Raw genomic sequence first — 8,396 nt, 5'->3', positions numbered from 1 at the left:
TTCATTATTTATACACTCTGCATCTATTTCACTTTTAGATCACCCTGACGGATGCTTGAGTAGGTCTTCCCTTCATTTAGCGATCACATGCGGTACTCAAGGCGTTTTAACAGTGGACCTGTTTAGGCTTTTGTTCCGCCGTGGAGCTTTACCAGAAAACTCAGCACAGCTGTGCGCCACCAAGCGTGGCCTACCAACACCCTGCGAGAGCATCGAGTGACGTAGCCTCCTCTCACCCCACGCGCATAGTGCGGAGTCGTGACGTCACAGGCGAGCAGGGCTCGGAACAGCCAGCACGGCGGCACACCTTTCGTTTCCTCTATTTCATGCATACGCGCTGCTGCGATGGGAAGACCGAAGAAAGTCCGCATACCCAAAACAGAAGCGGTTTACAAGGAATAGAGCCGTACTAACAAGCGATAAGCGGTGTCGCCGCCGAGCTGAAACGGAACACTGCACCGAAGCTGCTGCTGAGAAGGGGCGACACCGAGTCGAGTATCCCCAGTTTCATTTCAGGGAACGCGTGAGTCGGCTCCTGAACGCTCGACGTTGGCGAAAAAGCGATGCTTCCCGGCGACTGCTCGAACATTTCCAGTGTCAAGCCCGTCGAGGCAACAGCTTAGTAAAATCTAGCATAGCCTCGCAAAACACATAAACGACTTAGTCAAGCCTGCCAACAACTAACTAAAACCTAGCATAATTTCGCAAAACCTACAAACAACTTAAGCAAGCCACGTGAAAGCTAGGGGATCAGAAGCTCCGCTGTTGACTCCATCATTGCACCACTAGTGTAAGCTACGCACGTTTTTTTTTTTTCAATGGATGTGACATACTGTTGAATGATAGCACGTCATTACTCTTGTCTTGCTTAAATATCAGAGTTCCCTCTTAGTCTGTACAAAATTTGAGGCCTAGATTTGTCGCTGTATTGCCACTGATATACTCAAGTGTCCCTAAATTCCTTGCATTATCCACTAATAGCATTAGGTCGTCTGCATACGTCATCCGAAGGAACGGCTCTTGCAACTTTTCCCTTCATGGATGTAGGATATATCAAAACCTATATCAAAATTCATATAAAAATCAAACCTATATCAAAATTCAAGATATATCAAAATTCACTGCCTTTCAATCTTCTTCCTCTGCCTTTAACTTAGAGCTTGAACAACAATGGAGACAGGGCAAATTCTCGCTTCAGTCCTCCCTAAACTTTGACAAAGCATCGTTACTGCATTTCTGGCCTTCACATGTGATTTGTACTCCGTTGTCCCTACTACATATCTCCCTCAATACTCCACGAAATTTTATTCTACCCCTATCACTTGAAAGTAAGCCATAGGTATTTCCTGTCTGCATTGGCATCACTTCTCTTATTATGAAGAAAATGCCTGTGACGTTAGTTAATAGAAAGATATAACCCTCTAAGCGGCTGCCTGGCCTTTACCCAGTTTTCCCACCCACTTCCATAGTACTAATTTTATGGCTCTAATATCCATGACAACGGGCTCGCCCGTCGTGAAATGCGGCGGGAAGTTTAAATTCCGCCTGCCGACCCATTGGCGACGGCGCTACTCAAAAGGCCTACCTTTCGTGTTTTATTCCAGCTGCGCTGCCACAAGAGACTTTACACTCGATCACGCTTGTAATTTCGCCTGCGCATTGCTGTTGTCCTGCAACACATGGCTTCCAATTCTAAGGTTTGTTTCATAGTTTGCATTTCTCATCTACGCTTGTGTTTAGGAACCCTTCTATTTACACTGCCAGCTTCGCTACAAAAACGACCTACAAGTCAATTGGACAACACTAGTAGTGATGGCGTAATTTGCTGCCTCCGCAAAGTGCAAGGAACTTTGCAGCCGTAGACATTGTGCTTCAAACCATCGGGTGTATGACTTCAGATGGTTTATAATTTGAATTTTTTTGGAAGGAATAGTACTGAAGCTAAATGTATGGCAATACCTTACACATGCCTTCGTATGGATGATACATAAATGAAACTATATATATATATATATATATATATATATATATATATATATATATATATATATATATACATATATGTATGTATGTATGTATGATGCGTTTAGTTTAAAGGAACGAGATTATTCTTCAATGCCATGCAAGCATTGAGCTTTTAATTTATGAGGATTTGAAAATAAACATAAACGTTTTCTTTTCTGAAAATAAACGCATTCCTATTCTACCGCGGATGTGTACCACACACAAAAATGGTTTAGAGCAGTGGACTTATGCAGTTGCTTACTGATTTTGTGCTGCTTGATTCGACGTCTATTTGAATGTTTATGTCATTCCATTCATGTGTCTTTCGTTTACGTATATTTTACTTTGCGTGCCCATTCTTGCATTGCAATTCTTTCTCTTTCCGTGAATAATACTTTACCTTTGTGCAAATACTCAACCTCCACATTATAAAGGGCAATCCCAACATATTCTTTACAGTAATTCGTCTAATGTGCTCCGTGAGCAATTCATAAAAGAAAGCGCCCATCGACAAAAGTGTAAGTTGATATGTTAAGAACTTTGGATCGCAGTGTCCGCAATATAGCATTTATTAAATGCCTTGCAAGGTATTTATAATCTCCTTGCTTATCTCCCGCATGTCGCGAAACCTTAGTTGCCGCAGTAATGTTCTCTGGGAATCTGAGAAGTTTATTTAAATATGGAAGTATTGCTTGCAAGCCTTCATTAGTTTAGGTCATACGCTGGTATTGCGGCATCTTGCCATAGGTTCCTGAATGTCCGTAATTGCTTTAAGTATTTTTCAGGGAACTGCATATGCCGCAGCCTGAAACAAAAATGTCTCACACAATGGCACATACGATCTTCGAGCTTGTTTGCTCTACCAGTTACTCCTGTTTCAGCAAAGCTTATTCCGTGAAATCCACCTAAAACGGAGAAACTTGGCTAGATTCTCAGATACCGTACTGCTTGAATTCAGTACACACTTACTGCAATTTATTCAGAAATGAAGCCCGCCGCACCAGACACATTGTTGCTGTCTCAACACTTGCTATTGGAGCGATCGAACGCGCAAATAAACTTACTCATGAGCTTTACATACAGTTAGAAAAAGAAGATGATTCGGGCCGGCTGTGCTCGCTCCTAATGATGGGCATCGGTAAGATGTACCCCGTTTAGCCACGAACCATCAATTGTCTTCTGGGCCCTCACGATAACCAATTTCCGCCGCTTACCTAACATAATGTATGTAAACGCAAATGGACGTAGCAGAAGATTAACGTTCTATACATTAAGGCTGGAAGTGTCTCGCTGGATCACTGCGGTACATGAAAATTACTAGCGCCAGGCTCAATATGTCTCGGTACCCAAGTCATGCAAAGCAAATGATGAAGAAGGACATGGTGATAGACAAATATTCGAAATAGTTTTTCCTGCATAGATGTCGCCTTCTGTTTATAGAACAGTATACAGATAAAAGGTTACATCTCTATGAGCCTACATATGGGAGCAACTTGCATTTTTATATAATTTGCAAAACCTACGCCTGGAGAAAACGTGATTCTTCTGTTAAGTTGGAATGTAAAGCGTATTGTCTTAGGAAAAAGGTGATATAATTTTATCATGAAATTTGTCACATAGCTGCGAACTGCTCCAACTTCATCACTCAGCGAAAATAGAATGATAATTTGTAGGCTTCCAAAATTTATGTTAGCATAGACTCTTCGAGTATCTCGGCGTATGCAGCATACCATTTAGGAGAATACCAGAAAGCAGTCAGGTAATTCTGGAGGAGGAGGCAAGAGGAGAAGGTCGTTTGCGATCGCTTGCAGAGAAAAGGTTGGTCGCCTTTTCGTACCTCAGATCCTTTGCTTCTTTTGTGGGGATCACAAATACCCTTTTGAACAATTCTCATCATAGACACAACCTCCATGATGCTTTACAATTTATTATAGTGAAGGGGCCCATTAAGCTAGCATTTCTTGTGGAGCCCCACAGCAGTGTGGGGCCCAGGGCCCCAGTTCCCCTCATTCCATTGTCAATCTGGTACGATCAGAGACGTTTGAGCAATTCTATTATCCGGATAATTCCAGGTTCGAAAGATATGCCTATAAATCAAGAAAACTACTATATTGAAGGAGCAAGTGACACGGTTCCCCGAATATAGGGATATAATTTTTGATACCACAGACTTGCAGTCTTGCAAACTAGCTTTAGAACATTCAGTTCTACCAGCCTATGGACACTACAAAACCGCAGTTTACGCTGGAAAATTGCAGAACAATTATTCGTCTCAAGTTCAATGGACATAAAAAGTGAGGCGTTTGATCGTAGCACTCTTTGTCGCTGGTATTTGGTTAGTTTGAGCGGCAGCACACGTAATTTTTGTGTCACATTGAACGTGCATTTTGCGAATGAAGAACAGCTACAATATATGAAAGTAATTTTTTTTTCAGTTTTTCTTCTAATACACTATATCTCGGCACATATGGCTTGGTCAATTCGATACTCCAAGAACTTTTCCGTCTTTGTTTTAGATTTCGAAGTTGCTTAAAGGTTCTCAAGCAAGTGGAAACTGATTGAAAAATAAAAATACACTTACCGTTCTGAACTGTTGGGGGATTTCATGTGCCAGGTGTACGTCGCTTCTCCGGCATCCACGTCAATGGATGTAAGGTCAGCAGTTAGGCACCTCAGTGGCGGTACGTCAACGCTTGCCAAAGCCAGCACCAGGTTCGGCAGGCTGGTAACAGCCTCCAAATTGCAGTAAGTCGTCAAATGGCATCATATGCATGACGATTCAAAGGAATGTAAAATCCAGAGCCCGTATTCACAAGAACAGTCTTACGCTAAAATTGCACATTCCGACCAATCGCTATATTGGCCATAATATTTAGTGAAGGTAGCCTTCCAAACCGGTAGTAGCCGTGCAGTTCTACAACCGGTTTGTACCTTATTTTTTGTCGCCCGTGGTATTCTAGCATGTATAGAAAGTTTTGTTCACAGTTGTATAAATAAGTTAACCATTGTATCATAAGGACCATAGTATTTATTATGCATTTCTCCCCACCAGGCACGTACGCAGGATTTCTTTTCGGGGGGGAGGGGGCCCGACCCAAGGTACCTTTTCTATGTAAATGACTGGGAGGGTACTTTTACTAGTACAAATGTGAATAATGCCCACCATTCGCCATAAAGGTGCATAACGCGCAAAATAGAACTGAAATAACGTGTATCTCACAGGTACGCCTGTGAGATACACATCTTCTTTACTTGGCAAACAAATAACCACATCAAATGGACTCGCGCATGAAAGATGCGCTGCATGAACCTTCCCAAGAACAAGTTAACCAGAGCAAGTGCAAAATAAAGATTTCTGGTTACGTGGGATAAAGCTGTGGGATACTGGTGTATCCTGGCGTCTGTGGTTATGGGAGTATGAGGTTAGAATCACAACTTACTTTAACATTTTTACGTCATAGGGCACCAAGTCAAGATTATTTAAACACTTTCAAACTGCATGAATTCCAAACAATGCTGCGAGCAGTGAATTCAAGTAACCGTTCTTACGCGCAAGATGTCCACAGAATCGCTGCTACTTCCTTTCTTGACGCAACAAACTGCCGGTATTGAAGCCACCGCATGCACAAACGTGAGTATGGAGAGCATCGTGCTTTCGGTCTGAAGAATTCAGCGCACACCTTGCTGCTCTAGCGAAAGAGATATGCGAACGAGCCATTTGATGCTTACATATATATACATAAATAAAAAACCTGTTTAGGCTTAATCAATAACTAAACCACATATGAGCAAGATAATTCCCCTTTTCTCAGCAATATTACTTTTCAATAAATTTTGGTATTTCCCTTGTACCCGCCTTCAACAAAGAAGATTGATTTATGTTCTGAGAATGTACGTTCAGAAATATGTCCAGTCTCAATGTCGATTGATCCCACCGGCCAAATGAAACCAAGAGCATTGTACCACATATTATGGGTGCTTATGAAAAGCAATGACATCTAAAAAGCTAGAAAAAAGAAAGTGAACTTTTACTGCAGAACGGAAGATCAACATCACTCTAAAAAGGGCGCGTGGCTTGAAATTTTTGAGCATCAAATATACCCTTGCGGTCATTGCAGGTCAGATTGGCCGACATTCCTCGGAATAAAACTGCAGTAATGGCTAATAAATTTTTCAAGCATTTGTCACGGAATGACGCAGCTGACACAGCTGTTTCTTTTTCTGTGTGTGTGTATGCGAACCGAAAGTTTTGCATACCGCTCCGTCAAAACCGAACATTTTTTTCATATTTTTTGTCTAAGGGTGCATATTGCATTTATTATAGAAGCCATCTGTGGATGGTCTCGCGTCGTAGCTGTTAAGAACCTTTGTGTGACTTTAGCAAGGGGAACGACCTATATTCTTATGGAAAAGTATACTCAAAATTTGTGGTACACTTTTCGAACTTTCGCCTGACCAGCAACGCCAGTGTTATTCCAAGCTACTGCAGAATATTTATGTTTGGGAACAACAATAAAAAATTATATAATGAAACTAGTGCGACTGCTCGAACCACGTACTATTCGGGAAGCAAATTCGAGAGAAATAAAGGACGCACTTACGAGAGGGTGAACCTGCTCACTGAATGTTAAGAGACATTAAAATTGAACGCCTAGATTTTTCGTTACATTATTCTTTTTTGAAAAGTGTGCCATCCGACGTGTGTGCAAAATCAAATACACAGTTTTTTATTAAAATACAACAAAATGTTTCTGTTATTGTATGAGTATGCCATTAGAGCTGCAAGACTTCGCCGCTAAAGTAATATTGCTTTTTCGAGCCTGTCTGTAATGTCTTTGGCGAGGAGATTTATATTGTCTGCAACTGTAGTAATTTGCGTTTTTTATTCAAGGAACGAGATCACTTATGAACGCTAGCAAAATAACAGGCCCGAAAATTCGACCCTTGGGTAAACCACGGCTCACGATGCATGGTTCTTATAAACTTACTGATACACCAACAATATATTTGCGTTTGTACAAGTAGCGCTTAAGCAGAAAACAAAGGATCTCCATGACACCACAAATGTGTACCCCATGTACTAGAATGTTATGAATGATCAAATGAAAAGCTTGCGAAAAGTCCGAGCATTAACCATGTTGCAACAGTGCAATTTCAATGACAAATGCTTACATAATGAAGCTTCAAAAACTGTGGCTAACGGAGAAAGCAGCGACACCCGTGAATAGTTCTCTACTTTCTGCCCGCCGTCAACAGACCTATGCACTGGAAGAGCCAAAATTTTTCCCCGTTCTGGAAACAACCTTTGCTCCAAAAATAAATGCGAATTGTGCACAACAGGCTTTGTAAACAAGCATGCACACCTGTTCACAGTGAACGCTGCGAGGCCATCAAATGATAAAGAAGTTTTCGGCTTCAATGATCGTATAGAGGCCATCACATCCAATGATGTCACCGCATTGATGACTAAAGTTTGACGAAAATAGATTCCATTCCACAAGATCGTCACGCCTAGTGTCACTAAATATATGAATAATAAGTTGGTGAGCACCTGAGATAGCATGAGGAAAAGCAGTCACCTCATTGGATCTCGTAGCATCACCAATACGAGCATGGGAGCAAGTATACTGAAATCAGATAAGAAAGACCTTGATGTATTTTTATTGCTAATACGCACAAGTGCGATGTTTCATAATTAAGATAAATGATTTGCCAACTTCTCTTACTACTTCAGAATGCTTAATTTATGCAGACGATACAACAATTGTTAACACTGATAAATGACTCTACTCTCTCACACACAATCTAAATAAAGAGCAGGCAAGCTTGGCGGCTTGGTGCTTTCGTTATAAATTGCAAATTAATCCCACCAGAGGAAGTTCGTTCTCTTTCACTCTCTCCAACCTGTACATAATTATATCCCGCGGGTAAATTTAAATAAAATTGCAATTGAAGCAGACGAAAAGGCTACGCCGTCCGGAGTTCAATTGGACCGTCACTTGAAATTTTACGCACATATTGCTCACCTGCGAAGAAAATGGCTTACGGCATAAGTATTTTAATTCTATCTGATGATATATTTTCTCAACCTACATTACCTTCGTTATACTACAGTTTTATTCATTCCCGTATTAATTACTGTGTCTCATCTTGAGGGAATATCTACAGGAGCCACCTTGTCTCCTTTCAAACTTTACACAATCAATCCATCAGTATACTGACCAGTAGTCCCTATCTCAGTGATGCGAAAGGACTCTTACATCCCAACAACATCCAAACGGTTGATAACGCTTTCAAATACTAGCGATGTATATTATTATTCAAGGAAATCAACAATCAGCTTCCTCGGTTCATCAGCCCTGAATCCATCTTAGTGAATACTAAGCTGACAA

The sequence above is a fragment of the Dermacentor variabilis genome, chromosome 6, assembly GCF_050947875.1.
Source record: "Dermacentor variabilis isolate Ectoservices chromosome 6, ASM5094787v1, whole genome shotgun sequence".
Lineage (NCBI taxonomy): Eukaryota > Metazoa > Arthropoda > Arachnida > Ixodida > Ixodidae > Dermacentor > Dermacentor variabilis.
The sequence above is the reverse complement of the archived record's forward strand: the minus strand, read 5'-3'. Positions refer to the sequence as shown.